Consider the following 14,306-nt stretch of genomic DNA (forward strand, 5'->3'; position numbering starts at 1 on the left):
GCTCCTTAGCTTTCCAAGCATCCCAAAGCTATCCATAGTGCTTTATTAAACAATTAGATTTGTATCTTACCTTGTGAAAGCTATAGTATGTAATTCACGAAGTACCAAATTGTGCAGCTACATAATAACCAAGTGACTTTATAGGTGAGCAAATAGAATCTTACATTCTTGTACATCTTCATAAAATGATAGTCCCCTGACAGTCAAGAAATAAAATAGTATCACTAATACTGTAGCCTGTTGAATCTTGTTTTGTGGAAACAAGTACAAATCAAAGAGTCGATAGGGAAGAACTTGACAGTTTCTAAATTTAAAAGCTCTAGTTTGCTTGCCGTGAATTCTGGCACTTTAAACACACTAACCAAATGAAAGTCTGCCGCCTCCACGTTTTGTTTCTACAGTGCTTTCTTTGTCGCTGTTATTCATGAGTTCCGCTGTTATTCATGAGTTCCGTAGATTCCATATTTGGAAGAAACGCAGTTCTTGACCTCAGTGATTTTGTTTTTGTTTTTCCCTAAATGACTCTCTACTATTGCTTTTTAACATAAGCTTGTTTTAATTTTATCTTTCCTCACTTTATTTAGATGGAACTTTTGCCCTTTACTTCATTTCTGAATTTTTTTTCACTAACATGTTTAAATGGGGCTGAATCATAGTAAACCATCCAGTGTTGCCTAAGTGAGATACACTGTTGAGGAAGTTGTTGACTCGGTAGAGTTTGTGCCATGGGGCTCTAAAGGAGCATTGCTGGCAATGACTGCAGGAGAACGTAGGGCTTCATATTATCCATGACCAACATGACACATTGCTCACATTTCACAGCAGAACCTGATTTGAAACTTGTTTATATATTTAGTGAGGAGCTACATATATTTCCAAGAATACCAGCGGTGTATTATAATTTAACCTAATTTGGTATTTAGATACAGTGTTTAGGTAGGCCAAATTATCTGTGCTTTTATTCCTTGAAATGCTTTCATTCTAGCTTAGTGAGTCCCAGTTGAAACACCTGGCTGATGCTTTAGATGCATTCGTTAGTAGGGCACAGTTTACTCAGTTTCATTATCTCTTGCTTCAGCTTCATTCCCATTTCTCTCTTTCACAGGGGAATGCATTATTCTAGAAAGTAAACTAGATCTCTAACATTATTTTCCGTGCTTGTACTTGATGAGAAATTATCTGATTTGAAAGATACTTCTAAAATGCATTTGTATGCTGTGGAATAACAGAGACCTCATGTGGCCAGTTTGACTAATTCAGATAATCTCAATCTCCTTCAAGCAAAGGAATCCAGACTTGGGTGCCTGACTCAGTGCTCAAGCTGACAGTCTTAGCTTTTCATGAGATTATCTTTTTAGACCTGGTTTGCACTGATGCTAAAACTGACCTGTCCATGTCTAATAAGTAGAAACTGATAGAAAACATTAGAAAGTTAATTTACTGGTTTATCACAGAAAGGCTTGTTGGGTTTAGAGCACAGTGATTTAAGATTATAAAACTGCATTCTTGGGTGAAATATGTATTTTGAATATAAATGGTTCCCAGCTTATCCTTCTAGCAGATCTCTTCACATCTGCTTTAAAAGTGCTATTTAGAGATACATTAACAGAATTTTATGTAATAAAAAAGTGAAAATCTAACCTACAAACAAAAACTGCATTGAGAATGATGTTCAGTGGATCCAAAAGCACTTAGGAACATGTTCCTGATTTTATTCTCTGAATTATACTGTTTCATGGTTATAACACGAAGAAGTCATAATTATTCTTAACACCATATGGAATTCATTTGGTAATTATGGGTCATTTACTTATTTCCTGAGTGAATGTTGTGTTAACTCTTTAGCTGGTTGAATGTTACTGGCAGTTGGGAATTATGGTTTGAAGTGATTTGTATGGGAGGGGATCATTACAATGTGTACTCTAAACAAAGTCATCTAGCTCTTAAAAACATAGCCTTCATAACCCTTCTTTTCTTAAAAATCCATGATTGTCTGCAGTTTCATCCTTTTGCATAAATTCTGGGCTGAGTTTTTACTAAGTTTCAGGTTCTTAAAATTGTCCTTGATCTGGGATTGCATGCTTCCTCAGAAAAAGTTTATAGTTATTGGAGAGTGTCCTATAGGGTCTGCATATGACAATACTTGTAGATTAGATCTTTGGGCTCTTTCACTCAAAGGTTTTTGTATTTCTTATTAGTCAAATAACATTCTTCTGTGATTTTTGACTATAGCTTATATCTTCCTGTGATTTGTATCAATGCTGAAATGATTTGACTATCCAAAATTTCTAGTGTAGAGGTATCTCAGTTGAAGGTGGACGTTTCCAAGTTTGTTGAAACAGTTCATTAGGAGCCAACTAGATCAGCTGAATGATGTTGCCATTGTTTGTTTTGGCAGGAGGACTCATTACAATTTATTGAGTTCTTCACCAGATGCTTTTTTTCCTGGACAAAAATATGCTATCTTAGAGATTTTATTTTACATAATTTCTTAACCTTGATTTCCTCCTGCCTACCAAATAGTGTGAATTTTACATCCATTATTTCCTTAGTTGACCTGACTTTATTCTTGGCTTTTTCAGCCCTAGATTCCCTAGGTTTTCTTTGGCAATGCTTATGAGTGTTGTACCACTTAAGAGAAAAGGTCAAAATCATTTTGAGGCAAACATGCTCTTTTATCCTTGTTTATGACAACAGAATAGTGAAATTTAAAATTGTCCATTATGAAAGAATTAATAATGTTGAGACATTGCTGTCAGAACCCTTGAGTCCTTTTCATTTGGAGGCTAGTAACATGGCTCTGGCGGCCTTAATGGAGGAGCTAGTGTTGGCTTCTTATCTTGACCCTAGGAAGCATAGTCCTAAAACTGAGGATCATGTACAAGTTTCATAGCAGAGCTCATGGAATTCAGCACATCACCAGATTTCCATTTGCCCGTTGCCTTTTTTTTATTTTAGCCTTTTTCCCTCTATTCCTACTACCTCTGAGTAGCATTGATGTTCTGCTGAAGTTGGAATCTGTGTTAAAAATTGACTTTCAGTTTCTGATGTAATTGTTTATTAGGAATAGCTTTGATTGCTATGAAATGATTGGTATTTGTTCATTTTTTAAATTATCACTGATAATCATGAAATAATTCACCTTCCTTTTTATCTGCGGCTTAGACAGTTTCAATGAACTATCAAGCATTTGTGTGCAGCATCCTATTTTGCCCATCTGTATGGCATTTTCACTTGGAGGAATTGGACCCCAGGAACAGGGCTTGAGGAGAATGCGGATATGTTAGAGAAAGGAAAATAGGAGCTTTTTGCTCATGGATGAGAACGTCCACAAATCTAAATGAAAAAGAAAGCTCTCCATTTTGAACCCTAAATTCATTTTGCTGATGCAGTGCTGTGAAGATGACTATCTAAAGGAATCACAGCTCAGTTATTCCGTGTCATCTTTGGAAAGCAGCATTCCTGGTTAGTTTCTTTTCTCATTTTCTCCCAAAGAGCTGTTAGAGGTCTTGGAACAGAAAACCCACTGTGATGGGCTCAAGATTTTAAACTAGCTGAGCAGTTTCTTATGTTCAGCCAGTTTCTTGAGAAGGATCCAGTGGGAAAACCATCAATAAAACATTCTGACATGCAGTTTTGGGGCTCCCATGGGACTTGCTTTTTCATCATGTTGAAGCTCTTGCCACAGCACAAGCTCTGTACCATCTGGGATGCTAGCATTCACAGCAGTTAGTGTGGATATCTGAGCTGTCTACCACACCAATACCAGCCTGAAGAGATCATCATTTTTCAGTTTCGCCCAGTGCTTAATGACTGCCAGATTAATTGGCAGGAAGGAAAAGCACTGTGTGATATACTGAACAGGCCTGTGTGCATGATTAAGGAGTTGCTCAAGTAGCCGGTTTTGAGCTTTATTTCTCTTTAGTTAACAAATCTCAAGAAAGAAAATCTTTGTTACAGTTTAGCCAGTGTCATTTGGTTGGGGTTTGTTTTCTAGCCTTTTAAAATAGGAAGAAAATTGTCATTTCATGTTTAACTTACAACCCATACAGAATTACACTGGCATCAGTTGTTTTCTCTACTTTAAAATTAATTATGCATAATCCCATGGGTCACTGTTTATCTACTTTGCCAAGAAATCCATGAGTTCTGGCATTAGAAGTATTTAATAATTTTGGAGGTGCCTGGGTAGCTCAGTCAGTTGAGCTTAGGTCTTGATTTTGGGGTTGTGAGTTCAAGCCCCACGTTGGGCTCCATGCTGGGCCTGGAGCCTACTTAAAAAAAAAAAAAAGGTATGGGATGCCTGGGTGGCTCAGTAGGTTAAAACTTCTGCCTTTGGCTCAGGTCATGATCTCAGGGTCCTGGGATTGACTCATGCATTGGGCTCCTTGCTCAGCTGGGAGCCTGCTTCTCCCTCTGCCTGCCAGTCCCCCTGCTTGTGCTCTCTCTCTCTCTGACAGATAAATAAAATCTTTTTTTAAAAAAAGTATTTAGGGGCGCCTGGGTGGCTCAGTCATTAAGCATCTGCCTTTGGCTCAGGTCATGGTCCTGGGGTCCTGGGATTGAGCCCTGCATCATCGGGCTCCCTGCTCAGCGGGAAGCCTGCTTCTCCCTCTCTCACTCCCCCTGCTTGTGTTCCCTCTCTCGCTGTGTCTCTGTCAAATAAATAAATAAAATCTTTTAAAAAATTAAATTTAATTTAAAAAGTATTTAATAAATTTGGTTTATTCTGTACGTCTCCTTCATGTCTGGAAAGTGATTGATTAGAGAAGGTATCTAGAATAAGTCCAATTCCATTGCAGCTGGCAGAGCTTTATAAATTCCTTTTGCAACAAAGAGAGGATCTTACACCATCAGGGCTGTGCCATTAGATATCTGCTAGTGACCGTTTTAGCATCTTGCCTTGTGGTTGCTGTATTTACCTTTCTTCAGTTGCCTACATTGGAAGTCCTAGGATACTCCACCTTTGTAATGGCTTAGCTCAATGTTACATATACACACTAGCCATACTTTTGAGAGCACCGAATATAAACTGTAAGACATACTAAGGTCAGTGTCTACCCGACCTCAAATCTGATAGCAGGATATCAGACTCCAAAATTTAAATATGAATACTCTTCTGTGGGGAAGATATGTATTTTTAAAAGTTTTAGACACTTGGTCTTCCTTTTGAGATTTTTTTTTTCCTCTCCCAGAAAAAATGATTTTGGTGACTGACCAGTTGTAAACTGTTTTCTCCTTCAATTGTAAACCACCATTTAGAGAAATTAAAGTAGACTTCCTTTCTTTATGCATTACATTTAGCCTGGCCGAGAGATGCTGTAATTGTGTTATTCTTTAAGCTACCTTGCTTGACTTGTGCAAAATGTCTTGTGAAATGAATAAATTAATGTGGTATAGTATTAATTTTCCTTTATGTATAGCCTGCAGCTCAATTTCAAAATTGCAAAATAATGTGATATTTTTCTATGAGCAAATTTCCTTTATGGAGATATATATATAAAATCTTTTTTTTTTAAGATTTTATTTATTTATTTGAGAGAGAGAATGAGATAGAGAGCATGAGAGGGGGAGGGTCAGAGGGAGAAGCAGACTCCCTGCTGAGCAGGGAGCCCGATGTGGGACTCGATCCCGGGACTCCAGGATCATGACCCGAGCCAAAGGCAGTCACTTAACCAACTGAGCCACCCAGGCGCCCCTATAAAATCTGTTTTTAAAGAGATTCCTTCCCTGTCACCACTTCAAACTCTATGTACAGTTGAGTCTGCTGCCTCAGAATAAGAGTATGGGGTAGCCAAGATAAGGACCTTCTTGTCTTGGTCTTAGTAACAAACATTATTCCATCTTTCAAAAATGCCATATTTATACATAAGCAGCTTGGGAAAGATGTTACCATTTTTTTTAAGTTAACTCTTTTACTTCTTTTATAAAGTAGTATTCAGTGGCCAGAAATGAAGATCCCTTCAAATTAGAGATAGATCCTCAAAACTGAAGTTGGACTGGAAATTAGATTGGGAAGAAAGATACAGTTCATCCATACCCAAGAGTCTATCTTGCCGGGTTTGCTTATTAACACTGTGGACAGCTTCTTCTCTTTGTTAGACTGGAAACATAGTGTTTCCGCCGCTGGCTCATCTGAAAGTTGGAGAGTGTTAAATTTCTTTTATGGGACTTTTAATAGTAACACTTATTGATGTTTGTGATATAAAAAATGTTTATCTTAGAAATTTAGGAATTTACTAAGTGTAAAGAAGGAAAACCACTATTAACTGATGAGACTTACTCATTTTGTTTTTCCTGACTTTCTTCTGTTACCCCGCATCATAAAGCCCAGAAAAAGTTAAAAAAAAAAAAAAATGGACGCAGCCATTCTCATTGTGTTTTACTACACGTGAGGAAGAGCAGGATGCGAGCGTGCATCCCTGCCCTTACTTAGATCCCTTTAAGCACTGCCCCTTTCCAGACTGACAGTCTGAAAATAATTTTCTTGATATGTATCTTTTAAGCCTGAACTGTGGGTATAAAGTATTGCCCAGAAGCTCTAGGGAGCTGCCTTGTTCAGCTTCCTGGAAATATTATCTCTAAAACTCATTTGAATGTTTAAGCCCTTTATGCACCATTTATGCAGCTTTTTATGATGTTTGAAGCATATTCATACCAATGAAGAGCTTTCTGTTTCAGTGGACTTTTTAATATGACTATAAGTAAACCCACACCCAAAAAGAATGAGGTACTTTTCAAAGACCAAAGGAAAAGCAGAGAAAAACAAAGCAAAAACAAAACAGATGCACATAAATGTAAATAAGGAATCCTGTAAACAAGAGTTCCCTTACCATGCTTGAACAAATGTCTCTCCAAAAAAATGTATTTCTCTGCTCACCAGCTAATCAGTTGTGTATTTCATTTGAGATTCCTTTTCTTAATGTGTAAAGCAGAAAACTGGAAACTTTCAAGGTTTTGCTCATTCCTTTTACTCTCCTCTTCTGTGGCAACATGGCTTAGGGCTGTACCCTAAAGGACCTAAATCAGAAATGGAAATCCTGAGGGAACTCTGGAATAGCAGGCGTGAGCTAGTTGGAGCTTTTAAACAGAAATGCTTTTGGGGCATCAGCTCTCTTCTCACATGATTGGTGTTCCGGGTCATTGTTGGATTGTGTTGGGAGTGTTCTGCAATCTTCCCCACTCCCCTCATGATCCTCTCTGGTTTATCTTATTTTTGCCCAGTCTGTATGGACTTTTTAGGTTTTTCCTTTTTCTTTTTTTCTTTTTTTTTTAGTACAAGTAATTTTCTGATCCCAGGTTTGGTGAATGTGTTAACACTGCTTTGTGAATAAATAAACGAGTGATCTGCTGAACGATTGCAATTGTAGAATTATGTTGTATGTAATGTACATATGGAGAAAGAATGTATTTTGTTCATTTTCTTAATAAAAAGTTATATATGGACACTACAAGATGTCTCATGTTTGCTGAAACTGCTTTTGAAGTCAACTTTTAAAATGTTTATGTACTTTATACTTAGCGTTTGTTGTATTTTTCCCCTCAAAAAGGTGAGTTTTATTCAGGCTTCCAAAGGTGGAGAATGATACCTGCTGTAGAAGGGCCCTTTGGTGTTTTCCTGTGAGACAGGGCCGAAATAAAGAAGTTCTGATGGATCTCACAAAGTTTCCTGGAGATGTTTCCATTTTTAAGGAACACTGGTAAAATATTTCATAAGATGGTGTCTTTTCTCTACCATTGATGTCCAGCAGTATTTGATCTGTTTTGTAAATTTGGACTGGTTGTTTCCCAGGTTTTCTTTAAGGGGGACATACTTAAATAAGTTAGGAACTAGAAGAAAGTTAATTGTAGAAAAGATAGTAAAGAGAGTTGGAGCTGTTGCAAAGTTTTCAAAAATTCTGGATCCCTGTGCCTAACAAAGGGGAAAGAAACTTTAAGGACTGAACCTTTGAAAAAAGAAATACAAAGATCATGGCTTGTTAGGGGGGAGTTGTGTGAGTGTTTCCCAGATGGGCTCGACAGGACCTCCTCTTGACCGTTTCCATCTCCTGGTCTCGTTTACATGCTTACTAACTTTGTGATCCTGTATTCTGCAGTGAGTTAGTTGTCAACTGATTTTATTCAAAATGGGGATTATAATCAAATAATCCCTGTTACTGCATAGCTCTCATTTCTAGAGTGTGCTTTGAACACTCTAGGTGTTCATCAGTGGCTCGTAAGTAACATTTTTGTTTTCAAAATAGGAAAACATGATGTGCAGTGATAAGGTAAAAAACTGGCCTTTCCTTGGGTTAATCCTCCAGAGATTTAACTCAAAAGGATCAAAAATGTGGGATACCACCTCCTCCCCCTTGATATATTTTGTCTTATGGCAGAAAGACAGCAAATAAGTCAAGAGGGCTTTGTGTTCGAACAGTTGGGAAGACACCTACTCACACGCCGAGTGTGGAGACCTACAGCGGTTGGAAGGGCTACGTGGAGACTCTGCTTACCCAAGGAGATAACCCAGCTCCGGCAGGGAAATGGCTGTGCCCGTACCGACATTCTTAGAGAAGTCAACCACAGAGGCGATGGAAATTGAAAAAATATTTCCCCTGTTAATGAAGGCAGTATTTTTGTTTTTTACACCACTATGAGTGGAAAGGCAAACTGCTGGCTATCCTGAAGCCTGGGTTAGTCCCGGCTTAGATGTAAATACTGGTTGGTTATATTTCTTCTTTCCCTTAGCACCAAGATGCCACATCTTTTGCCGTTTTGGTGTCTTGGTAGAAGAAAAGGAAGAGGAGAAATTTAGCTTTCTGTCATATAGGGAAGGTGGGACAGTATAACACGATGCCCGAAACGTCCTATCGTTCTTGCTCTGAAACTTCTCTCATGTTCACAGGGGACTTCCCCCCACTCTGGGCCCTCACCTAGGAAAAGCAAAGGCAGTTACATCCTTACCAGAAACGTTCTTATTACAGGGAAGAGAGGAAAGCTATGTTGAGGCAGCCTGTCCACTGTCGTGCTAGGAAGTTTTAATAGTTGGCAAATCCCAAGTGGGGAGATTAGGACACTAGGCAACATGTACAGCACACATTGTTACAGCTGCCGTCTGAACTTGGGCCAGAGGATGGGTGGCCCAGGGCAGAGGCAGGAACCCCACTAGGGTTATTTCCAGATCCACCAGGGACTTCTGTGGAGCCCTGGGCAGCCTCAAATCCTCTGCCTCACTTTCTCCATCTGACAAATACATGTTGGCAGCAGATCCTGTTTGCTAGGATCGTGTTGATTTTTTTAATCTGTAGAATGCCAAGGTCTTTGAAAAAGACCGTCTCAGTATTTATCACTTGTGTTAGTTATAATAGCCAGGCCTATTTTTTTTTCCCCCTTAGGCTACAGAAGAAATGCCTGGTTTGGGACTGAGCTTGCAGGACAGTGGAAATGTGAGTGACAGAGGCCTAACAAATTGAAAAGGACTACTGAATGCTTCTTGGTTGGCAGTGCAGGGAACAGAGTGAATGACCTATTCAGGAAAAGAACAGAAAGCCTCAGGTCTAATTGGTGGCCAGCGATAAACTGTGAGCCATTCTCTTAGAACAGTGTGCCTCAAGCATGGCCAAGGAGCCTGCCCTGTTCCTGGTGCTTGTACTCTTTTCTGTATTCTTGGCACACTCCTGAAGTTAACCTCAAAACACCCCAGGCCCAACTCTGGCCCACTGTTAAGGGTGTTCACTGCCCTTCAGAATTCCCGTATAAAAGGAAAATCCTATTGGGGTGGGGGGAGAAAATTGTTGTAACAATGGTCGCATTGTAGAAACGTACTTTTGTTGTTGGAACTCCCGCATTCATGTGGCATTGAGAAAAGAATGGGAGACTAAAGGGAAACGATACGGCTTCCAGGCCTCACGCTGCCACAGAAATAGCTGTGTCCTCTCAGAGAATCTATCTCTGTACCTAAGTTCCCTCTTGGTAGAGAAGTGCCCATCCCTAAGCAAAATGACGTAAAAATGTTTTGTGAACTGTCAGGTACCAGGCCCATAGAGGAGATTGCTGTGTAGCAGTCTGAACGCGGGCCAGACTCATCGGTCGGTTTCCCTTCCGCAGTTCTGCAAGTTGGGAGCGGTAGTTTTCCCCTCCAGTGAGGAACAGACAGGGAGCGAATACCACCCTAGGAGAGGAGGAGAAGCAGAATCATTTGAGTGCTTCCTTCCCTGCACTTCCTCCATCTTCACGCACATCTCCAGACAAGGGACAGGGAGAGGCTTCTCGTGACAAGTAAACAGAGCCTTTTGTGAGCAGTAACAGGGCCAGAACAGAACCTCTTTATTTTTCATATCTTTTGTCTCTACACCAGCGTATTCACACCTGACCAGGGCTCCGGGATCTTTAGTGGTGGGTGACTCATTGTATCTGAGGCAGAAGCGGAGGAAAGGAAGAAGGTAGAACACTGACAAAAGTGTGAGGGAAAATTCAGTTATGATCACTGCAACAGCCCAAGATCCCCCTCAGGATCCCCCTCTTCCTTTCTTTTCAGCTTCCCTCTTTCTCTTTCCTCTCTGCACCCCGCCCCCACCCCCCCAGTTGGATGGCACAGGGTAAGAGCAGAGGGTACTTCCGTGTCCTCGGGCGCTTCCGCCATGAGCCTCGAGCACAAGTGAAGAACATAGGCCAATCAGTCAATCAAGTTCAACAGGGCTTGAACCAGCTTACACAAAAGCACTTTAATTGACAGTATACAATTTTCCAAAATATAGTTCTGTAAGAAAACGGCAATAATTAAGTATAATCTTTACAAACAAGTTTCTCAGTAAATTCCAGTGTACTTCAGACCCCTGTCCACGAAGACACATGCTCCCCCAGTCTCCTGGGCAAACTGTTTAACATTCACTAATAACAAAAGAGACACACACACATCAAATAGTCATCCCCTCCCTTCCACTGGGTGTTGGGTTTTCACCAAACCCGAGCCAGTCAGCTCCTGACAGTGATAAAAGATAAGCCATTGCTTTACTCTTGCCCCCTCTGCCTTCCTAGAGCTTGTTCCCTTTGATCCTTGGTCCTGCTAGTAGAAGATCCACGTGTAAAAACTCCTTCAAAACTGTTTCTTCACAGAAAAGTATCACTCATTTAAGTCTTGGGCCTCAATAACTCTGAGGAAGTGCAGACCAGTCATGGTTCCTAATGTGGTCTCAGGCCCTCCCCAGCCTTGCTGCGGGACAAGATGTGAGGAGGGAATTCTGTTCTTTGTGTTATCTTGGTGCCTGTCCTTAATTTACTGATTATTCTGAGGCCCACAGCACCGGTGTTTTAAATCCTGTTTCTGTCGCTAACCATGTGATTTTGGCTAAGCCACTTTATCTTTCTGGGCTTCAGTTTCTTTTTCTGTAAGAACAAAACAAAGATTGGGCTAGGTCTCTAAAAGCCTCTCCCCCTAGGGCTGGAGTGTCACATATGGACTCCAAGCCTCACTGTAATAGGCTAGGACTTAGCTGGGGAGGGGGGGTTGAGGATCATATTTAAAAATAAAAATGCCTGATCTATAAGACAAATACTTTGTCATCAGCTTGTCTTCTATTTCACTTTTCATTGGAGAAAAACAAAACAAAAAGAACTTGTCGTTTCTAGTGAAATAGACATTTACATTCCTTTTCAAAGGGAAAAAAAAGCCACCTCGACTAACAAATGTTTTTACAGTGTATATTCACTTAAAGCAGTACAGAGTGGATTAACATGTGGCTGTTGTATTTACATTATTAAAAACTATGTATATATGTATCAGCTTGTTTTTCAAAGTTTCTCCAGTATATTGTCAAAAAAGGTTAAAGCTCAAGTGGTTTAAATAAACTTCCTGCTAGCTTTCCTTATCATGAGGGAAAAAGAGAATCTTGCGTCTAGACTAGATTAAACCCGTATTCTGTCCTATGATGCAAAGCGTATTCTGTACCTCCTTCATAAGCACTGCTTGCTTCCCTCCCCAGTCACAGAACAGCGTGCTTCCCCACTGGGTTTCCATCCAGTCATCAGATTCATGATTTCTGGCCTTTTATGCAGCTTAGGGAAGCCAGTTTGCCGCTGATCAAAGTTTATAATCTCTCTTCGGCACAACCTGTTTAGAGTCATGCTGAGTTCCTGGTGTTCCTTTTCTTTCTTCTCAGCCCCAGAATCTGACTTACCAGACAGCATTTAGAACCCAGTGCAGACGTGGGATGAAGAGGACCTTTGCAGATGCATGGCTGTATGGCCCTGGACACAGATGTCTAGTGGCAAGAGCAAGCCAAGGCAAGGTATTGGATTCTGAAGTTGCCCTCAAAGGCTAGAGTCACCCAGTCTGGATGCACCCAAAGGAGCATCTGAACCAGCCCAAAGCTTCCCAAGGTTCTCCTTGGACAGAGCCACCACAATCATTCCTCTTAACCAAGTATAATTTTACTCTAGTCCCTGCCACACATCATCTCTCTGCCCAAGAGGCCATGGGGCTGTAGCCTTTGATCAGTTTGTGGAGGCATACTGGCTGTCTCTGTCCAAAGACCTGGCTGGCCGGTTAAATGTGACCCAGAAAGAGCAAAGGAGTAGAATCCAGTCCTGGCCTCTTCGAAGAAACCCACAGGGTGGAAAGAATCAAATGTTGGCCAGGAAGGAAGCAAACATCTCTTCCTGGTATGACAAGATTTCCTCTATTTTTTCCCCCCACACTGGCACTGTTCTCTACCCTGCTGACCTCCAGATGCTAGAGAATCAGGGCAAATACTTCTGGATCCTTGTCAGTCTGGCATCTCTCTAGCTCTTGGGAAACTCACCAGAGGCCCTACCTGAACACTAGGATATCAAAGGCCAAAGGCTATGAAGATGGAATCAAGGCAGCCAGGGAAGGACACAGATCTTCCCCCAGCTAAGCTCCTTTAAAAAATCAGCTGTCCTAAAGCAGGCTGCCTATTTCATCAGGACTCACAGCCTGGGCCTGCAGGTTCTGGGGTTCTGACCTCTTGCCCTGAAATTACAGTTTTCACTCTCCTAAGCAGTTCTGCCCGTTCTCCTAGTTGGTGCCAGGAAATTTCACCCAGGAGCAAAAGAGACTGTGGGCAAAGTTCCACAAAATCTGGCATTTGGGCTTCCCAGAAAATCAGATTAAACCTCACTCTGTCCAGTCCTTGGGTGCCTTCTGCTTGGGAGCTAACTGCTAAGCTCCCTCAAAACCCCTTCCCGGTACTGCTTCCCTGAGATGCCACCAGAAACTGCAGAACTTTGGCAGCCCTGCTAGGAACACAGAGAAGGGGACACAGCAAGGCCCAGCTGTGTGCCCGAACAGTGAGAGGTCATTGGGAACCCCACAGCCCCACCCCGCCCCGGGTGCTCCTAAGCACTTTAAAATGCATCGCACTTTCTAGGCCTTTCTGGCCCTACGGCACAGGAGAACTAGGAGTCAGTGAGATTAGTTAACTGGAAAAAAAAAAAAAAAGTCTCCCAACAATTGGAGCTTTGGCTCGTGGCAGTAGAGGGCTGGACTAAAAAACAAAGACAACAAAACTCTCAGCAACTTGAAAAGTCCCTGAGTTTCCTATGGAACAGAGAGTAAAGCCTATCCTCCCTAACTGTATCGATCGATTGTCTGGTAAGACACCTCTGTGGACTGGGCCCCGGGAAAGTCTGCCCTACAGCTACTGCTCTTTCTTGCTGGGTCTCGGGGGGATCTCCAGACTTGGGTCCTCACCCCACCAACTGAGCAGTGAACGACAAAACAGGAACACTTCAGCCTTCATAGCCGCTGCAGATTTCAGTCCCCGGTGGGAGTGGGAGGCCAAAGGAGTTCCTGCCCTGGGTGATGGGCCAGGACCCATCCTGGGGGTGAAGGGCCCCCCCTTTTCTCTTCACCTGCAGAAGGATCCCTGAAGCCGACCTCGTTCACACTGAAGTCTTGTGTGGGTTAGGTCTCAAGATCCCTAAGCAAATGCAAGGAGGCCAGAATCCGGAACGGGGGGTTCGAGGCCGTGAACGGATGGATGGTGGGAGTCCCAGAGGCCCTGGGACAGAGGGGGACTACAAAGTGAGTGGAGGGCTAAGAGGGGACGGGAACCCTGGCAGGCGAGGCTGGGGACCTCTACTTGGAAGGAATCCGATCCCCTGGAGGCAGATCTGGCCCTGCTGTCCCTTCCATTCCACCCACTGAGCTTCGCCCCACCGGGGAGAGCTCTGAGGGGGAACGCGCACCGCTCTGAATGAGGGGGTCTCTGTTTCCATCCTGCCTCTGTTGCCAAGGGGCTGTGTGAGCTGGACCTTACCCCCATTAGGCCTCAGTCACCTCGGATGCGAGATGAAGGGATTCTACT

The 14,306-nt window shown here is 42.0% G+C and overlaps 1 protein-coding gene across 1 annotated transcript in view; it reads left to right on the forward strand.

Annotated features, from left to right (window-relative positions):
- Window positions 1-12,469, forward strand: part of MKLN1 (muskelin 1) — a 177,822-nt gene extending 165,353 nt beyond the window's left edge. The window contains exons 18-19 of the transcript XR_003609795.2: window positions 7,551-7,700; window positions 12,138-12,469. The gene's annotated coding sequence lies outside the window, so the exon portion shown is untranslated. The remainder of the gene's footprint in view (window positions 1-7,550; window positions 7,701-12,137) is intronic.
- Window positions 12,470-14,306: the final 1,837 nt, after the last annotated feature.

This window comes from Eumetopias jubatus, unplaced genomic scaffold, assembly GCF_037043125.1.
Source record: "Eumetopias jubatus isolate StellerSeaLion01/CBP00866 unplaced genomic scaffold, mEumJub1_p1.0 scaffold_14, whole genome shotgun sequence".
Taxonomy (NCBI): Eukaryota; Metazoa; Chordata; class Mammalia; order Carnivora; family Otariidae; genus Eumetopias; species Eumetopias jubatus.